The sequence below is a fragment of the Nerophis lumbriciformis genome, linkage group LG22, assembly GCF_033978685.3.
Source record: "Nerophis lumbriciformis linkage group LG22, RoL_Nlum_v2.1, whole genome shotgun sequence".
Taxonomy (NCBI): Eukaryota; Metazoa; Chordata; class Actinopteri; order Syngnathiformes; family Syngnathidae; genus Nerophis; species Nerophis lumbriciformis.
The window spans coordinates 26,605,068-26,625,801 of record NC_084569.2 but is presented as its reverse complement, the minus strand read 5'-3'; positions in this window follow the sequence as shown (position 1 = coordinate 26,625,801).

Genomic DNA, 20,734 nt, shown 5'->3' with positions numbered 1-20,734 from the left:
GGAGCTTTTGTAAAAAAGAGCTCAGCAGCGCATGCACTTTTTGCGTCGGATGAAAAGAGCACAGCTCCCTCCCCCCATTCTCAGCACATTCTACAGAGGCACTATATAGAGCCTGCTGACCTAACAGCATCTCTGTCTGGACTGGAGCCTGCAATGCCTCAGACTGGAAGTCTCTGCAGAGAGTGGTGAGGACGGCGGAAAAGATCATCAGGACTCCTCTTCCTCCTATCCAGGAGACCGCAAAAAGCCGCTGCCTGACCAGGGCTCAGAATATCTGCAAAGACTCCTCCCACCCCTACCAAGGACTGTTTTCACTGCTGGACTCTAGAAAGAGGTTCCGCAGCCTCCGAAGCAGAACCTCCAGGTTCTGTAACAGCTTTTTCCCTCAAGCCGTAAGACTCTTGAACTCATCATGAAGTGAAGTGAAGTGAATTATATTTATATAGCGCTTTTCTCTAGTGACTCAAAGCACTTTACATTGTGAAACCCAATATCTAAGTTACATTTAAATCATAATTCAATTATCCCCTCAACTCCCCCCAAAATGGATTAACTCGCTGGAATAAAAAAGACAATATAACCTACATCCATAAACGTGGACGCATGTGAAAAAGTGCAATATATTTATCTGTACAGTAATCTATTTATTTATTTATATATATATTTATACATATTTATTTTATATATATATATATATATATATTTATATGTTAGTTATATATATTTATATGTATACATTTATATATATATGCACCTTCTTGCTTTTTTATCCTGCACTACCATGAGTTTATGTAACGAAATTTCGTTCTTATCTGTGCTGTAAAGTTCAAATTTGAATGACAATAAAAAGGAAGTCTAAGTCTATCATACGGAGACATAAACCAGATCACACAGGGACATAGACCAGATTACACAGGGACATAGACCAGATTGATCCAAAACAAATCCAATGTGCACTGAAATGCACTAAAATGTGATGTAACGATGAACAAACATTATTAAAGGGGCTTGGGGATTCTAGATCACATGACTAAAAAGCTATTGACGGTTGAAATTTGCTAAAATTATTTTAAAAATAATAATAAATGAAATAAAAAATCTGGAAAAACCAACGCGTGAGTCAAGTATAGTAAAGTGTAGTCATGTTAAACAAACAATATAAAAGTGGTTTGGAGTTTCTAGGTCACATGACTAAAACGCTATTGACGGTTGAAACTTGCCAACATTAAATAAAACCCCAAAAAAAGAAAATCTGTAAAAACCAACATGCGAGCCAAGTATAATGATGATGAACAAACAATATGAAAGTGGTTTGGGGATTGTAGGTCACATGACTAAAAAGCTACCGATGATTGAAATTTGCTATAAAAAAGGAATAATAAATGAAAATATAGAAAAACCAAGGTGCGAGCCAAGTGACGTAACGATGAAGTCGGATGAACAAACAATATGAAAGTGGTTTGGAGTTTCTAGGTCACATGACTAAAACGCTATTGACGATTGAAATGTCCTGTATGAGCCATTGATTGACAGTCCCTAACCATAGGAGTCAGCACGCACTGAGCTTCCAATGTCGGGTGACAAACTTCAGCAAACTTGGCTGGATGTTGCACGTCTTGTTGAACATCCAACTTGAAACCAACTTCACCTCGCTTCTCCTCTTTGGCTCGATGACGGGGTTTTAACTGCCGCCTCTGTTGAGTCACCTTAAAATGTAATTGGCCCGTGGGCCGAGGGGGTCATTTTGTGCCGCTAATAGACTAAAAATTATGTTTATTAGTAAATAGGAGCTTTTCTCCTCTCATTCACACAATAATGATGGCGTATCGTGCAAGGAAAGAAACTCACTGATGACGCAATTTAAGGTTCAGTGTAATCTACTTCGAGCCCTTTTCACACAGCAATCCTGCTAAATTGTTGCATCAGAGGTGTAACGCTTGAAAATTTACTTTTTTCTGCCCAATTTAGCTTTAAGGCAGGGGTGTCAAATGTACGGCCCGAGGGCCAGATCAGTCCTGCGAACAAGTTTTATCAGGCCCGCGGGATGACTTTGCTCAAATTAACCTGACGTTTTTGAATGAAAGAAACAGCTGTTCTAAATGTGTCCACTGGATGTCGCAATAGCAATTCTTTGTATCTTTGTAGATGATGCTACCTATGTACAAAATAAACCACATGATGTTGGTACAATATCAATTGAGGAACATGATCAAACTACAAAAATAACGTACTGTAATTTGATTTTGATATACATTTTTTTATCTTAATAGATTGAAAATTAACACCAATGAGTTGACTGATGAACATTATCACATAATTTATTCAGAAAATATAAATAAATAAACAAATAAAGATAGAAAACTTTTAACCGCAACATGTAAGTGTATAAAAAAACAAATACATTATGATGTGTACAATTTCAGGATGTGCTTTTTCTGTTTTTAAACAGAACAAGTTATCGTACCGTGATTTTACCAGTGTGGTCCCCGATCTAAAATGAGTTTGACACCCCTGTGTTAAGGGTTAGGGTTAGGCCAGGGGTGTCCATACTACGGCCCGTGGGCCAAGTGCGCCCGGCCAGTCTCTTCAATATGCCCTGCAAGACGCACAGCTTTCGAATCTACCTTAAAGGCCTACTGAAACCCACTACTACCGACCACGCAGTCTGATAGTTTATATATCAATGATGAAATCTTAACATTGCAACACATGCCAATACAGCCGGGTTAGCTTACTGAAGTGCAATTTTAAATTTCGCGGCCAAATATCCTGCTGAAAACGTTTCGGTATGATGACGTCAGCGCGTCACGTCACGGATTGTAGAGGACATTTTGGGACAGCATGGTGGCCAGCTATTAAGTCGTCTGTTTTCATCGCAAAATTCCACAGTATTCTGGACATCTGTGTTGGTGAATCTTTTGCAATTTGTTCAATGAACAATGGAGACAGCAAAGAAGAAAGCTGTAGGTGGGAAGCGGTGTATTGCGGGCGGCTGCAGCAACACAAACACAGCCGGTGTTTCATTGTTTACTTTCCCGAAAGATGACAGTCAAGCTTTACCATTGGCCTGTGGAGAACTGGGACAACAGAGACTCTTACCAAAAGGACTTTTCCGGTACTCACGGTACCGCAGCTGCGGTATCGTGAGTACGCAGCTGCGGCTTCCAAACATTTGATCGCTTGCCCGTACGTGCGTGCCGCTATGTGCATGTCACGGACGTAACTTTGGGGACTTTGGGGAAATATATGTGCTGTATGAACTTTGGGGAGGTGAACGGTACTTTGGGCTGTGGGATTGAGTGTGATGTGCAGGTGTTTGAGTTGAATTGGCGGGTTATATGGACGGGAGGGGGGAGGTGTTTGTTATGTGGGATTAATTTGTGGCATATTAAATATAAGCCTGGTTGTGTTGTGGCTAATAGAGTATATATATGTATTGTGTTTATTTACTGTTTTAGTCATTCCCAGCTGAATATCAGGTCCCACCCGCCTCTCGCAGCATCTTCCCTATCTGAATCGCTCCCACTGCCCTCTAGTCCTTCACTCTCACTTTCCTCATCCACGAATCTTTCATCCTTGCTCAAATTAATGGGGAAATCGTTGCTTTCTCGGTCCGAATCGCTGATTCAATGTGCAGATGTGCAGATGTGAGGAGCTCCACAACCTGTGACGTCACGCGTATGTCGTCTGCTACTTCCGGTACAGGCAAGGCTTTTTTATCAGTGACCAAAAGTTGCAAACTTTACCGTCGATGTTCTCTACTAAATCCTTTCAGCAAAAATATGGCAATATCGCGAAATGAACAAGTATGACACATAGAATGGACCTGCTATCCCCGTTTAAATAAGAAAATCGCATTTCAGTAGGCCTTTAAATACCAGGCGCTCTTTGAATGCTACATATTTTCTGCCATTTGTGGTCAATGAGAGTAAATCAGATCAATGACCCTTACATAATTTGCCCAGCATTTACTTATATGATACAATCCAAACAACCTTCCCTAGTCACGGTGCAAAAAAAGAAAAAAACATGCAACTAACATAAAGGTCAACTCACATGGTCACACATAACACAACTTGCTCACTGAACATTGTGGATATTATAAAAAACATCCAAACACCATTAAAAAAATCTAAATTACACCCATTTAAAATCCTTTAGAGTGCATGATGGGAAAAATGTAAAACACTCTCTCCCATACTTGCCAACCTTGAGATCTCCGATTTCGGGAGGTGGGGGGCGTGGTTGGGGCGGGGGCGTGGTTAAGAGGGGAGGAGTATATTTACAGCTAGAATTCACCAAGACAAGTATTTCATATATATATTCCCTCCGGGTACTCCGGCTTCCTCCCACCTCCAAAGACATGCACCTGGGGATAAGTTGATTGGCAACACTAAATTGGCCCTAGTGTGTGGATGTGAGTGTGAATGTTGTCTGTCTATCTGTGTTGGCCCTGCGATGAGGTGGCGACTTGTCCAGGGTGTACCCCGCCTTCCGCCCGATTGTAGCTGAGATAGGCTCCAGCGCCCCCCGCGACCCCAAAAGGGAATAAGCGGTAGAAAATGGATGGATGGATATATATATATATATATATATATATATATATATATATATATATATATATATATATATATATATATATATATATATATATATATATATATACACATACATATATATATATATATATATATATATATATATATGTATATATATATATATATATATATATATATATATATATATATATATATATATATATATATATATATATATATATGTGTGTCTTAATAAGGTTATCCAAAAAATAGTGCTCGATACCGTAGTAGAGCGCAATATATGTATGTGTGGAAAAAAAATCACAAGACTATTTCATCTCTACAGGCCTGTTTCATGAGGGGGGGTACCCTCAATCATCAGGAGATTTTTTTTTTTTAAATCTCCTGATGATTGAGGGTACCCCCCCTCATGAAACAGGCCTGTAGAGATGAAATAGTCTTGTGATTTTTTTTCACACACATACATATATATATATATATATATATATATATATATATATATATATATAAGAAATACTTGACTTTCAGTTAATTCTAGCTACATATATAAATATATATATATATATATTATAATTTTTTTGTATATATATATATATATATACATATATATATATATATATATACATATATATATATAAATAAGAGAAATACTTAAATTTCAGTGTTCATTTATTTACACATATACACACGCATAACACTCATCTACTCATTGTTGAGTTAAGGGTTGAATTGTCCATCCTTGTTCTATTCTCTGTCACTATTTTTCTAACCATGCTGAACACCCTCTCTGGTGATGCATTCTGATTCGTCTCCTTGTTGTGTGCGCAGTTGTGCACTCTTTAAAAGCCGTAGACGTTATTGTCACATAATTTTGTACAGTAGATGGCAGTATTGTCCTGTTTAAGAGTGTCACAACATTGCTGTTTACGGCAGACGAACTGCTTTACGGTAGACGAAAACGTGACTGCTGTTGTTGTGTGTTGTTACCGCGCTGGGAGGACGTTAATGAAACTGCCTAGCAATAAACCCACATAAGAAACCAAGAACTCGCCCTCCATCATTCTACAGTAATAACGTCATTGGGCAGGCACGCTGTTTTATTGTGAGAAAGCGGACGTAAAAACAGGCTGTCGACACGTCACTCAGGTCCGCCTGAATTTCGGGAGATTTTCGGGAGAAAATTTGTCCAGGGAGGTTTTCGGGAGAGGCGCTGAATTTCGTGAGTCTCCCAGAAAATCCGGTAGGGTTGGCAAGTATGCTCTCTCCACACTTATCCATGTTTGGCACATTTTAGCTGCTTGATATTTTTGATTGATTACAATACACGGAAGTAAACAATGTAGGAGTCAAACTTTCACATACTCTTAATATACTATTATATCCATCATAATAATTGTATATATATTAATGCCCCGCTGCCTTGTGGGTTAGTCTGGGAAGACAAAAGGCTAGGGGAGCACACCCTGAGAGAAAAGCAAGTGCTGGTAGGCGCACCATAGGCGGTCCTCCGACAGACCGAAGCTCCGGCAGCCTCCTGCAGCTGTGAGGAGGTGCCGGTCGTCCTGGGTTTCCCTTGCCATCAGATACAGCTCCCCACGGCAAAGAAGTGACGTTGGAGTCTGTGCGTCTCTCTCGTCGTAAAAGACCTCAACGGTGGAGTAGGCTGATGATGGTTGCATAAAAGCTCCACAACGGTCACAAAGGCGGGAGAAAGCTGCAGCAAAGATGGGCCCCCAATTGTCTTGGTCTCCATGCCATTGGACCCTGGCCTTCTCTTTGCCAAGGACAGTGTGGTGGCTGTCTGTGCACCAGTCTCCCCACTTTAAAAGATTCCACGCACAGGCGTTCTCCTGAAGGCAGTCCCACCAACAGGAGGACAATCATACTCGTTTCGAGTGATCGCCGACGATATCCATTAATCCATCCATCCATTAATATGATATGTACATGTATTTGACCCCTGGCCAAGTTCTTGTAGCCCAAAGCCAAAACGTTTGGACACCCTTGGGTTCGGCGGTAATAGGGATGGGTCCAACAATACCTAAGTACCCATGCCGTATGAAAGTCAAGGAGCGATACCGTGCTCCTCGATGCTTCAATGCGTGTGTCACTCTAAAGGGAAACTGCACTTTTTTTTTAACAAGAAGACATATGTTTTAATTTTGTTAGGCATTCTAACTCGTAAAATAACTTTAACAAAAGTCAGCTTACAGTGGAGTGAATGGGTGTTACTCTATTTTGTCTATAATGTGCATGTTTTGTTCAGATAGCTTAGCATATATTGGCTAACTTTGTGTTATAGGTGACAAAGCAAAGGTTGAGATAGCTATTATTACACCTCATTAATAATTCATTGATTTTATTTTGACCTTATCCCAAGGTCCAATAAAAGAAGCTGCTAGCTGAAAATTACCTTTCTGGACACTCCTGCCATATACTGTGAATCTTTAGGCACCACACGAATCGATTCAAAATTGAGTTTCGATTCAAAACAATTGTCGATACAAAATAAAAACAATTTTTAAAAACATTGGGTGTCAGTTCTATGATGAACTACATTCCTCCATAAAAATGATAAACTTGTTTTGATCAGTTTCTATATTACTTCAAATAAAACTGGTTTTGTTTAATAAAATTCTACCTAAACATTTAATAAAGTCATATACAAATAAGGCAACAAGAAAAGTATCCAACACTTTTGCTTTCTAAAGTAATTCTGTACAGCAGATATAGATCATCATCATTTGGCTGGACAGGACAGATGAAAAAAAAAAAAAAAATGTAATCGATTTTTGATTTGTATTTTTTGGGGGGGGAATTGTTACAAAAAAGAATCGCGATTTTTTTTTTCTCCAAAATGCGTATTTCTAAAAAGAAAATTAAGCAGTCCATTACACCGGCACAAAAAGAACACTACAAAACAGCTGTCTGGTTTCAGGATAAAATTCATTCTTGTGCGTCATTCTTTTCAGAGTGCACGCTGCTGATTGCAGAAACAAAGACTTCTGTAACCTTGGTGGAGTTCTGCCAGTTGTGATGAACCCACATGTCGCTGTTCTCTGGCATTGTTTCGCTACAATCATACCAATGTGTTTTTTTAAGTCAGACATCTAGTTTCTCTTGGTAGGCTTTTTCAAGATGAACGGTTGCCAGCGACTTAAGACGAGGTTATTATTAATTACCTCGGCAGACACCCTGTACTTGTAAAAGTGTGGTTTGAGAGGGAGTGACGGGCTGGATGATAAGGACCAGATCCATACAACAGCATGTACCTGTGAGTGAGGTCAGAGGTTTGTTATTAGATGTGAGATTTTTCCCACCATGGTTCTTTCCTCTGTCCCTGCAACACCTGAGAAAGATGCAGGGGAAATGAGCCGCTGCCAGCAGTAACACATTCCAGCTCCGAATGCCTGGGCACAGCAGCACATCCTCGACATTCTTTCATTTAAAGGTGCAGCGTTTCTTTTGTTTGCATGTGGAAGCTTTTCTCTCTCTCAATAAATATGTGGAACAAAGGCTAAGTCAACGAACGCTTGCTCAGTTTGGAATTCAAGGTTTTCCAGTTGAAAAGACTAATAATTCATCTGTTTTCTTTTAAAACAAATGTATTTCTCCTTTTGCTAAAAACAACAATCATTTCGGGTGTAGCTCATTAAATCTAACTTGAATTTGTGTGAATGCCGTATGTCCGCAGAATCGCTGATATGCCTGAGCGGAACTGAAATGCTTGAATGTCTAGACCAGGGGTCAGCAACCCCAAAACGTTGAAAGAGCCATATTGGACCAAAAATACAAAAAACAAATCTGTCCGGAGCCGCAAAAAATAAAAAGCCGATATAAATCAAATCAAATCAACTTTATTTATAAAGCACATTTAAAATGTATGTCTTATAATGAAGGCAACACATGATGTAAGTGTCTATATTAGCTATAATAGCCCACTATCAAAATGACTATGTGTCGCAGGCTGATGCAAATCTTCGTTGACAGAAATGTTGAAATTTAATATTTCTTCTACACATTTTTACAACATTAGAAACCATTAGTAAATCAGAGGTTACTCAGAAGGTGAGATAACTCCTGGAAATGACTGTCTTAGAATGGCCAACGGTATAAATGTTTGTGTCCAAGTTAAAGGAAACGGCAGACTGTCTTCTTTTAATAGATTTATTACAATCTTTGGCAAGCTAGGTAATGTTTGCTATGGTCTGGAACAACATGGCATACAAACAACTATCTGAAATGCAGCCAATATTACTGTACGTACAGCTAATGTGTCATGAGACATGCAAAACTAAATTATATAGAAAGAGGACATAAGTAAAGGAAATTAAATGAGCTCAAATATATCTACAAATGAGGCATAATGATGCAATATGTACATACAGCTAGCCTAAATAGCATGTTAGCATTGATTAACTTGCAGTCATGCATTGACCAAATATGCCTGATTAGCACTCCAACAAGTCAATAACATCAACAAAGCTCACCATTGTGCATTCATGCACAGTATAACATTTTTGAGGGACAAAATGAGACAAAGAAGGAGTGGATTGTACATGTAAACAAACTGTTGCGTTTGTTAGTATTTTTCACCCATCTTTTTCCATTTTCAATCATTTTTTGAAAATGCTCCAGGGAGCCACTAGGGCGGAACTAAAGAGCTGCATGCGGCTCAAGAGCTTGTTGCTGACCCCCGGTCTTGGGTGAGTGGAGTGTGTGGATGTTGGAGCGCTTCCAATGGGTTGAGAAATGAGGGATATGGAGAGGTTTGTATATTGCCCATTAATTTTCAATGAGGGGAAATTCCTGGTTATTGCGGGTAATCAGGGAATATTCGGAACCGGAAAACATGCTGGCCTGAATGTCCAGGGTGAGTGGAGTGTGTGGATGGTGGAGCGGTTCAAATCGGTTGAGAAATGTGGGATATTTATTAGATTGTATAATGCCCATTGTCAATGGGGAGAAAATTCTGGGAATTTTGGGAAAGGGAAAACATGTTTTGGACAAGTAGTGTGGGTGGATGGTTGAAAAGGTCGGAATCTGGTTTAAATATGGAGCAACATTTTGATAATATAGGGCATTGTAGAACTATAAATAGGTCCATTCATTTGAATTGGAATTTCCTGGAAATCTTGGAATTTCAGGAAAACCGGGAATTTTTGAAAATATTGAGACAAGCACAATTGTCCTAGATGGTATGAACGGGTTGGTGTTAGAATTATTGAAATTGGTTGAAAAATGTTGAAGTAAGAACAGTTTGAATTGAGAATGGGTATTTGGGGATTCCTGGAATTTCGGGAAAATTGGGAATTTGTACGGAAAAAAACTCTAGTTTGATTGTCCAAGGTGAGTGGAGTGTGTGGAAGGTGGAACAGTTGGAATAAGGGCAGAAATGTGGGAATTGTGCATGTTTGAAAATGGGCTTATTCATTTTCATTGGCAATTCTGGGTAATGCGGGATATGTTTTTTAAACTTTTTAATAAATGGTATAAAAAGAAATAGATTTTTGTGTAGAATCTTTGATGTGTGACTGCATTCAGACAAATATCTTTAAAAAGTCAATTCATTTAAATAGTTGAATTTAATTACTGTATTTTATATCAAAGGTCCCCAAATAGGGAAACTACTGTCGTGAAATTTTTGATGGATTAGACCATTTTTTCACGTCACTTTCTAAATATACTATCAGATCAGATATTGAAAAAATCTGTTTTGGGCCACAATGTTTCCACTGCACACCAAATCAATAGGCTTAAGTCCCATTTGAAATGGTCAGATTCCAATCGAATTCATGATGTGGCCTGAATCTGATGCGAAAAGATCAGATGTGAAGCACTTTGGAGCGTTTAGACTGGCAAGAGAAATACGACCTGTGTCACTTGAGGGCTAAAAAATGCGATTTGGTGTGCAGTGTAAACATAGTCTGAGTGGCTCCTTAGTGGAAAAATAATAATTTTAATAAGGCGGTCTACACCAGTTATCAATTGTACACACAGTCTTAGTAGATTGCACGCAACACGCAATTTTATCATTTGCACATGCTGTTAAGTGCGTTATTATGATCTTAGTAGATCAGGCCCTTTGAACTTGCCTCCAGTCTGATGCAGGTACGCCAGGCTTTTTAAGAGCTAAACGTGTGCTTTCCAAAATGCGCTGAAACTCATTAAAAATATGCTTCAAATAACTACTGTGTCTATTTTACCTGTAAACATCAGAATTATGACACAAATGCCAATGTTGTCAGTATTAGACAAGGTTCTCCGTGTTGCATTTCATATAGAAGAAAAAAATAAAAAATAAGGAAGTAAACAACAGCAATATTATGTGATACATTATATGAAAGGTTTCTCTCTCAGTTTTACACGGATGATTTACGCATATTGCACAAAAAAAGGAACCATAGAATGTTTTTTTTTCCCCAAACAAGTCAACCCACAAGCTTAAAAAAAGAAAATCGTTACTCAATCTTAGTGTCTGACCCCCCCAAGTGCGTCAGAGTGGGGTTGGAAAAGAGGAGAAGTAAAGCCTTTTGACTTTCAGGAAGGAAACACATCTGTGGAATAAGGAAAGAGAGAAGGGCTGAAAAGAGGAATTAACGTGGAGGAAGAGGAGCCGGCCAAAAATAGTCAGCTTTGCCTTGCCAGAGCCCCCCACCACACCTCCTGCCACTGAGTCAGCTCTGACCCGTCCCTATCAGGGTGACTAACTTCTCTTCTCAAGCCCCCCGGGTTGACAACCTTACTTCCTCCCGGACTTTTTTATTCCACCTGACGTTTTGCTTCCTCTTACACGGCCACTCTTTATGGCCTGTAGAGCGTGCGGTAGTTGGTAAAGCAGTGCTTCACGGCGTTTGATTGGGATCAATACCCACTCAATGGAATTTTCACGATCAAACTGCGATCGATTGGGAATCAGCCCAGGTTGTGAGGTGAGGGTGTAGAAAAACAATTCTAACATACGTAGGAGAAATTGATCTCCAAATTAACCTTGATTGAAAGAAGATTGGGATGTGGGTGGTTCATGAGCCTTTTGTGTGCTTATTGGTTGTTATATCTCTCTACAGCCATTTGTCTGTGGTTTCTTTTTTATTATGTATTTATTTATTTATTATTAATGTTATTACTATTATTTTCTCTTTTAATACCATCAACATATATATATATATATATATATATATTATATGCGATGAGGTGGCGACTTGTCCAGGGTGTACCCCGCCTTCCGCCCGATTGTAGCTGAGATAGGCTCCAGCGCCCCCCGCGACCCCAAAAGGGAATAAGCGGTAGAAAATGGATGGATGGATGGATATATATATTAATATATATATATATATATATATATATATATATATATATATATATATATATATATATATATATATATATATATATATATATTTGTATATATATATATATATATATATATACATATATATATATATATATATATATATATATATATATATATATATACATATATATACATATATATATTAATATATATATACATATATATATATATTAATATATATATACTGTATATATATATATATATATATATATATATATATATATATATATATATATACAATGATTTGCAAATCCTTTTCAATTTATATTATATTAAATAGACTGCAAAGACAAGATACTTAAAGTTCAAACTGGAAAACGTTGTTATTTTTTGCAAATATTAGCTCATTTGGAATTTGATGCCTGCAACATGTTTCAAAAATGCTGGGACAAGTGGCAAAAAAGACTGAGAAAGTTGAGGAATGCTCATCAAACACTTATTTGGAACGTCCCACAGGTGAACAGGCTAATTGGGAACAGGTGGGTGCCATGATTGGGTATAAAAGCAGCTTCCATGAAATGCTCAGTCATTCACAAACAAGGTGTCCACCCGGAAGTTGTAGGGTTGTAAAGCGAGATACCACCGGGTGATCCGCACGTTGGCATCCTTCATGCGGTGGAGCCACTGGAGTGGTGTGTGGTCCGAGCAGAGGCTGAAGGAGCGTCCCAACAGGTAGCACCGGAGGGCCCCGACCGCCCACCGGATGGCAAGGCACTCCCTCTCCACCGTGCTGTACCTCGCCTCCCGGTCCGAGAGCTTCCAGCTGATGTATAGTACGGGCTGGTCGACGCCCTCCACCCGCTGGGACAGCACTGCTCCCAGTCCCCTGCCCGACGCGTCCGCCTGCAGACAGAAGGGATGGCAAAGTTAGGTATGTGCAGTACCGGCTCCTCGCAGAGGGCTGTTTTTACCTTCTCAAACACCTGCTGGCACTGCTCCGTCCACTGGATCAGATCTGGAGCACCCTTTCGAGTGAGGTCAGTCAGTGGGCTGGTCAGGTCCGCAAACCGGGGAATAAACCTACGGTAGTAGTCCGCCAGACCCAAAAACTGCCTAACCTCTTTTTTCGTCTTGGTGGGTGGACAGGCTGCAATCGCCGCTGTTTTGTCTACCTGCGGGCGCACCTGCCTTCCTCCCAAGTGGTACCCCAAATCTGTACTTCCCTCCGGCCAACTGCACACTTCGCCGGGTTGGCGGTGAGCCCCACCTGCCTCAGGGACACGAGCACTGCGCCCACTCTCCGCATGTGCTCTTCCCATCCGCTACTCTGGATGATGACGTCATCCAGGTAGGCAGCCGCGTATGCAGCGTGCGGGCACAGCACCCGGCCTATGAGGCGCTGGAACGTGGCGGGCGCACCGAACAAGTGTCACAAATTGGTACAAACCGTCCGGAGTGGAAAAGGCTGTTTTTTCCCGGGACTCTGGCGACAAGGGAATCTGCCAGTAGCCCTTGGTTAAATCCAATGTCGTGAAAAAACAAGCAGTGCCCAGCCGATCCAGGAGCTCGTCGACCCGGGGCATTGGGTAAGCGTCAAAACGTGATATTTCGTTCACCTTGCGGTAATCCACACATAACCGCACAGACCCATCCTTCTTCCCTACCAGAACGATGGGGCTGCACCACGCACTGTGGGATTCTTCTTTTACCCCCAACTCCAGCATGGATTTTAATTCCTCCCAAACCACTATGCGTTTGTGTGCCTGTAGGGTCGAGACCGGGCCGAGGGGAGAACACATCAGAAAAGCGCTGCTGCAGCTTGGCAACATCTGCTTTCTGCGCTAATGTGAGCAGATTGTCACAGAGGAGGGGGGAGGGCAGGACAGAGCGCGGGACCTCTGGCCCGAACTTCTCCTCCTCCTCAACCACCGTCACCATGGAAACAGGCTGCGCCTCCTTCCAAACTTTCAATAGGTTTATATGGTAAATTTGAGTGTCCCCGCCTCGGTCCGAGCGTCGGACCTCGTAATCCACATCAAAGGGTCCTTGCCACCTGGCGAGTAATTTCGAGCTGGATGTTGGAAGTAACACAAGCACTTTTTCTCCCGGTGAAAATGTTCTTAGCTGAGTCCCCCTGTTATAGACGCGTTGCTGACATTCCTGTGCACGGAGCAAATACTCGCTTGACCCACCGTGTGGAGTTTTGCTCGCATGTCCATGACGTATTGAATTTCGTTTTTGCTGGAGCTTGGACCCCCCTCCCAGCTTTCCTTAATAACGTCCAAAACCCGCGCGGCTTCCTGCCGTATCATAGCTCAAAAGGCGCAAAACCTGTGGAGGCCTGAGGTACCTCCCGCATTGCAAACAGTAGGGCATCCAGCCATTTATCCCAATTTGGTTTGTCCTCGTGTGCAAACTTACGGATCATGGTTTTCAGCGTCTTATTTAGCCGCTCCACCAGCTCGTCAGTTTGGGGGTGGTATACGCTGATGCGGATCGCTTTAATACCCAATAATCCGTATAGTTCCTTTATCGTGCATGACATAAAGGACGTGCCCTGGTCAGTCAGAATCTTCTTTCGGGAATAGAACTCGGGAGATGACCTGAAACAGCGCCTGCGCGACACTCTTGGCAGAGATGGAGCGCAGTGGCACTGCTTCGGGATAGCGCGTTGCGTAATCCACCAGGACTAGCGCAAAACAATATCTCTGTGTGCTCGGGTGGAATGGTCCGATGAGGTCCATACCAATTCTTTCGAAGGGGACCTCAATGAGCGGCAATGGGCGCAAGAGCGCCTTGGAGGTGGCCGCCGGGTTCACCAGCTGGCAGTCCGGGCACGCAGCACACCAGCGGCGCGCGTCTGCCCGGATGCCCGGCCAATAGAATCGGACCATGACCCGATTGAGTGTTTTATCATACCCCATGTGGCCAGCCATGGGATTGAGGTGCGCCGCCTGGAAAACCATTTCCCGGCGGCGTTTCGGTACCAACAACTGGGTGGTTTCCTCTCCTGTTTGAGTGTCACGGCTCACCCGGTGTAATCTATCTCTAATAATTGAAAAATAAGGGAATACCCGCGCTGTTCCCGGGCGCACCAGCTGACCGTCGATGTAAATCACCTGGTCCCAGGCCTTGCGCAGGGTTTCATCTCGGGACTGCTCGAGGGGGAAGTCCTCCGTAGTGTACCTATGTTTTTTATGGGAAAAACCCAAAAACATGCAATATTTTACCCCCCCCAAAAATGTAAAAGTGGAATTTGTGATGTGAAGTAACTGGAACCTTCATTAGGTCAATATTCATAACAACTTTGATTTGAATTATTAAAGTGTTTTCCATTTTCTTACACACAATTGTACTATCTGTGTGTCTTTTTTCAAAAGGATTTACACACTTTTCCAAACACAACATTCAATTTTCTTAATTCCTAGATTATTTGCAAAATGACACACTTCGGTCAAAACATATGCCCATTCATCAAAATAAAGCAAGCATTTGTAAAAATGCAGTTTTATTTTCATCTCACTCACATAGACTTCAAATGATAAGACACTATTGTCTTATCATTTGATAAGTGAAGTGAAGTGAATTATATTTATATAGCGCTTTTCTCAAGTGACTCAAAGCGCTTTACATTGTGAAACCCAATATCTAATTTACATTTTTAAACCAGTGTGGGTGGCACTGGGAGCAGGTGGGTAAAGTGTCTTTCCCAAGAACACAACGGCAGTGACTAGGATGGCGGAAGCGGGGATCGAACCTGCAACCCAACTATACCGCCCCTATAAGTAGTTTTGCTTACTGTGTTTAGACTTTGTTAACTGTGTCAAAATTTAAAATTTAGTGTGTAAGGAATTCGAAAAAACTGTAAAGTCAAAATCCTAGTCAAGTGTTTTCCAAATGAATGCAGTAATTTTTTTTAAGTGCGTGTAAACATACCAAGAGTGTGTATTTGGGGTGGCGACGTTTGGTTTAGTGCAAGGTCGTGTGTATGGGTATTTGGTGCAAAGCCCCTGAAAATAGGTACTCTGGTAGAGGATTTTAAAACCCCAGTTAAATTAGAAAATGTGTTAATGTTCTCTTATTCCCAAATCAACATTTTATTTGGATGGCCCTGCAACTCCTCAGTGTTTTAATGATTCAGTTGTTTCCAAACAAACACGTCCATAAAGCTTATAAACAATGTGTTTTGGAAGTAAATGTGCATTCCTCTGGTTCAGAAATCAAGTAGGAAAACAAGAAGAAGGCAAATCTGCTATAAAGAGACGGTCCGGAGTTATGGAGCAGATTAAAAAAAGTTTAAAAAAAAATGTACACTCTGAAAAAGGTGATCAACTTGTGTTTGATGACAAAGGAAGGAGATAGGTGGCCAGAGGGCGATACGTACTTTAGCAAAGGAGAGGGAGTATGTGTGTGACAGCATGTCAGTTATACAGGGCCACATTTTTTATAACCACAGCCTTGCAAGAACGTGTCTAAACACTCTGCATAGTTCATGTCCTGAATGAAGAACTGAGGAGGAGCTGTGGAACATATCCAACCACAAGTTGGGTTTCTAATTTCTAATGAATTAGTTAGAAAAGAAGTCAGTGCCAATTCTGTTATTTGAAGGTCTAATTAGTGGCTTCCATTTAATAGGATTGCATATTACAGATATTTGTCCAAACCAGGGCTGTCAAAAACAACGAGTTTACTCATGTGAATGATCACAAAAAATATAGCATTGTTAATGTATAGTTGCAGATTAATCACATATTTATTTAGATTTTTTATTTTTTTAACATACATTTTTGTGAGCTCCTTTACCTTAACCTAATTGTTACCTGTCAGGTGGCATGGATACTTATTAGGTCATGATCAAGTCAGTGTATAAACATTCAACATTTGGGTTTCAATTTGTGTAATCTCTACAGGCACAAGACAAACGTTGATTATACGAACATGTCCTTTGAAGGGGAACATTATCACCAGACCTATGTAAGCGTCAATATATACCTTGATGTTGCAGAAAAAAGACCATATATTTTTTTTTACCGATTTCCGAACTCTAAATGGGTGAATTTTGGCGAATTAAACGCCTTTCTAATATTCGCTCTCGGAGCGATAACGTCACAACGTGACGTCGCATCGGGAAGCAATTTTCTCAAACACCGAGTCAAATTAGCTCTGTTATTTTCCGTTTTTTCGACTGTTTTCCATACCTTGGAGACATCATGCCTCGTCGGTGTGTTGTCGGAGGGTGTAACAACACGAACAGGGACGGATTCAAGTTGCACCAGTGGCCCAAAGATGCGAAAGTGGCAAGAAATTGGACGTTTGTTCCGCACACTTTACCGACGAAAGCTCTGCTATGACAGAGATGGCAAGAATGTGTGGATATCCTGCGACACTCAAAGCAGATGCATTTCTAACGATAAAGTCAAAGAAATCTGCCGCCAGACCCCCATTGAATCTGCCGGAGTGTGTGAGCAATTCAGGGACAAAGGACCTCGGTAGCACGGCAAGCAATGGCGGCAGTTTGTTCCTGCAGACGAGCGAGCTAAACCCCCTGGATGTCTTGGTTCACACCGTCCCGAAGATGATCAAGAGAAGAATATCGACCCTAGCTTCCCTGGCCTGCTGACATGAGGGTATGTCTACAGAATATATTAATTGATGAAAATTGGGCTGTCTGCACTCTCAAAGTGCATGTTGTTGCCAAATGTATTTCATATGCTGTAAGCCTAGTTCATAGTTGTTAGTTTCCTTTAATGCCAAACAAACACATACCAATCGTTGGTTAGAAGGCGATCGACGAATTCGTCCTCGCTTTCTCCCGTGTCGCTGGCTGTCGTGTCGTTTTCGTCGGTTTCGCTTGCATACGGTTCAAACCGATATGGCTCAATAGCTTCAGTTTCTTCTTCAATTTCGTTTTCGCTACCTGCCTCCACACTACAACCATCCGTTTCAATACATTTGTAATCTGTTGAATCGCTTAAGCCGCTGAAATCCGAGTCTGAATCCAAGCTAATGTCGCTATAGCTTGCTGTTCTTTCCGCCATGTTTGTTTGTGTTGGCTTCACTATGTGACGTCACATAGTGACGGGTGGTTAAAATCAGGCACTTTGAAGCTTTTTTTAGGGATATTGCGTGATGGGTAAAATTTTGAAAAAAACTTCGAAAAATATAATAAGCCACTGGGAACTGATTTTTAATGGTTTTAACAATTCTGAAATTGTGATAATGTTCCCCTTTAAAACTGACTTTGAAACAACGTCGCAAAATAGTTGGATTTGTAAATTGAGACGACATTAATGTCCCAACGTTGGATCCACGATGTTGGTTGGGAAATGACCAGATTTCAATGGTCAAATCAACTTTAGAACCCAACATTGATTAAACGTTGTCAAAAAGCATGTTGTTTCAACGTTGTGTTTGTGTTGTAGAATATTGGTTGGGAAATGACCAAATTTCAATGTCAAATTAACGTCACAACCTGACATTGATTAAACGTCGTCAAAAAGCATGTTGTTTCTACTTGCATTTGTGTTGTAGAATATTGGTTGGGAAATGACCAAATTTCAATGTCAAATTAACGTCACAACCTGACTTTGAATAAATGTAGTCAAAAAGCATGTTGTTTCAACGTTATGTTTGTGTTGTAGAGTATTGGTTGGGAAATGATCAAATTTCAAGGTCAATTCAACATCACAACCCAACATTGAATAAATGTTATCAAAAAGCATGTTGTTTCAACGTTGTATTTGTGTTGGATAATATTGGTTGGGAAATGACCAAAATTCAATGGTCAAATCAACGTCACAACTTGACATTGAATAAACATTGTTGAAACGCATGTTGTTTCAATATTGTATTTGTGTTGTAGAATATTGGTTGGAAAATGACCAAAATGCAATGGCCAAATCAACGTCAGAACCTGACATTGAATACACGTTGTTAAAATCAGAATCAGAAGAGTTTTTGTTGTTTGAGAACGGGTTCACAAACTAGGAATTTTACTTGGCGCAATCGTGCAACATAAAATACATATAACACAGAATAGAATAACATTAGCTGTAACTGAGCTATCAGATCTTGTGATTGTTCATGCGTCTGATGGCCGAGGGGAAAAAACTGTTAAGGTGGCGGGAGGTGTGGGTCTTGATGGACCGTAGTCTCCTGCCTGAGGTGAGAGGGGAGAATAGTTTGTGTCCAGGGTGAGAAGAGTCAGCTGTGATCCGACCCACACGCCTCCTGGTCCTGGAGGAGAACAGGTTCTAGAGGAGGGGGAGTTTGCAGCCAATCACCTTTCAGCAGCACGTATCATGCGCTGCAGTCGATACTTGTCCCGGACTGTGGCGCCGGGGAACCATACGGTGATGGAGGAGGTGAGGATGGACTCGATGATTGCTGAGTAGAACTGCACCAGCATCTTGGTCGGCACCTTCAGTTTTTTCAGCTGCCGCAGGAAGTACATCCTCTGCTGGGCCTTCTTGAAGAGGGAGCTGATGGTCGGCTCCCACTTGAGGTCCTGGGTGATGGTGGTGCCCAAGAAACGGATGGAGTCCACAATGGAGACGGGGGTGGGAGAGTCAATCAGGGTGAGGGGGGATGGTGGGGCTTTGACTTTCCTGAAGTCCAAGATCATCTCCACTGTTTTCTGGGCGTTCAGCTCCAGGTTGTTGAGGCTGCACCAGGACGCCAGCCAGTCCACCTCTCTCCTGTAGGCGGACTCGTCGCCATCCGAGATGAGCCCGATGAGAGTAGTGTCATCCGCAAACTTGAGCAGCTTTACCGACTGGTGACTGGAGGTGCAGCAGTTTGTGTACAGGCAGAAGAGCCAGGGGGAAAGTACACAGCCCTGAGGTGTACCAGTGTTTGTGGTTCGACTGTCCGAGACAATCTTCCCCAGCCGCACGTGCTGTCTTCTGTCCGTCAGGAAGTCATTGATCCAACTGCAGAGGGACTCGGCATGTTGTTTCAACGTTGTATTTGTGTTGTACAATATTGGTTGGGAAATGACCAAATTTCAATGTCAAATCAACGTCACAACCTGACATTGAATAAATATTGTCAAAAAACATGTTGTTTCAACGTTGTATTTGTGTTGTAGAATATCCATCCATGCATTTTCTACCGCTTGGCCCTCTCGGTTGGGAAATTACCAAAATTCAATGGTCAAATCAACGTCAGAACCCAACATTAATTAAACGTCGCCAAGGAGCATGTTTCAACGTTATGTTTGAATTGCTCAACGCTAAGACCTAATTCAACACGTTCTCAACGTTGTTTCAATGCCATGTGCCTGCTGGGCTGCTGCACAGTGTTGGAGACATTCATGAGTTGTCTGAGGCGTCATGTCAATATTTGCCTATACTTAACTGATGCATGGTTTTTTTTCTAGTTAATTTTTTATATGTACTTTTTGTGGGTTACTTGTTTGGGGGAAAATAATATATGACATGTATTTAATTGTATTTCTGGACTGTATATTTCAAAAACTCAAACAAATGTTTAAAAAAAAATGCTTCAAAATAAACCCAGACAGAACCTACCTTAATAGTAATAATATTTTAAAATAATTTGGATTAAACATTCTGACGATAAAATTGCATTTGTGAGTAAATATTAAGGTCTTTTTTTAGGTTGATGGAAATTATGTAAACAAGTAATGTATTGTGATTAATCACGATTAATATAACATGAAAACTGTGATTAATCTGATTAAAAAATGAAAAATGAGCCCATACACTTGTGATCATCAGGTTACTATCAGGCTTCATTATAAGGCTGTTGGTCAACTAGAGCCATCCAGTGGCGCTTCTAGGAAGTCATGATGTGTCAAACTTTTCGGAACAGATGCACATTTTAAGGATGTTTAGGAAACTAAAATAATGTTGTCTTT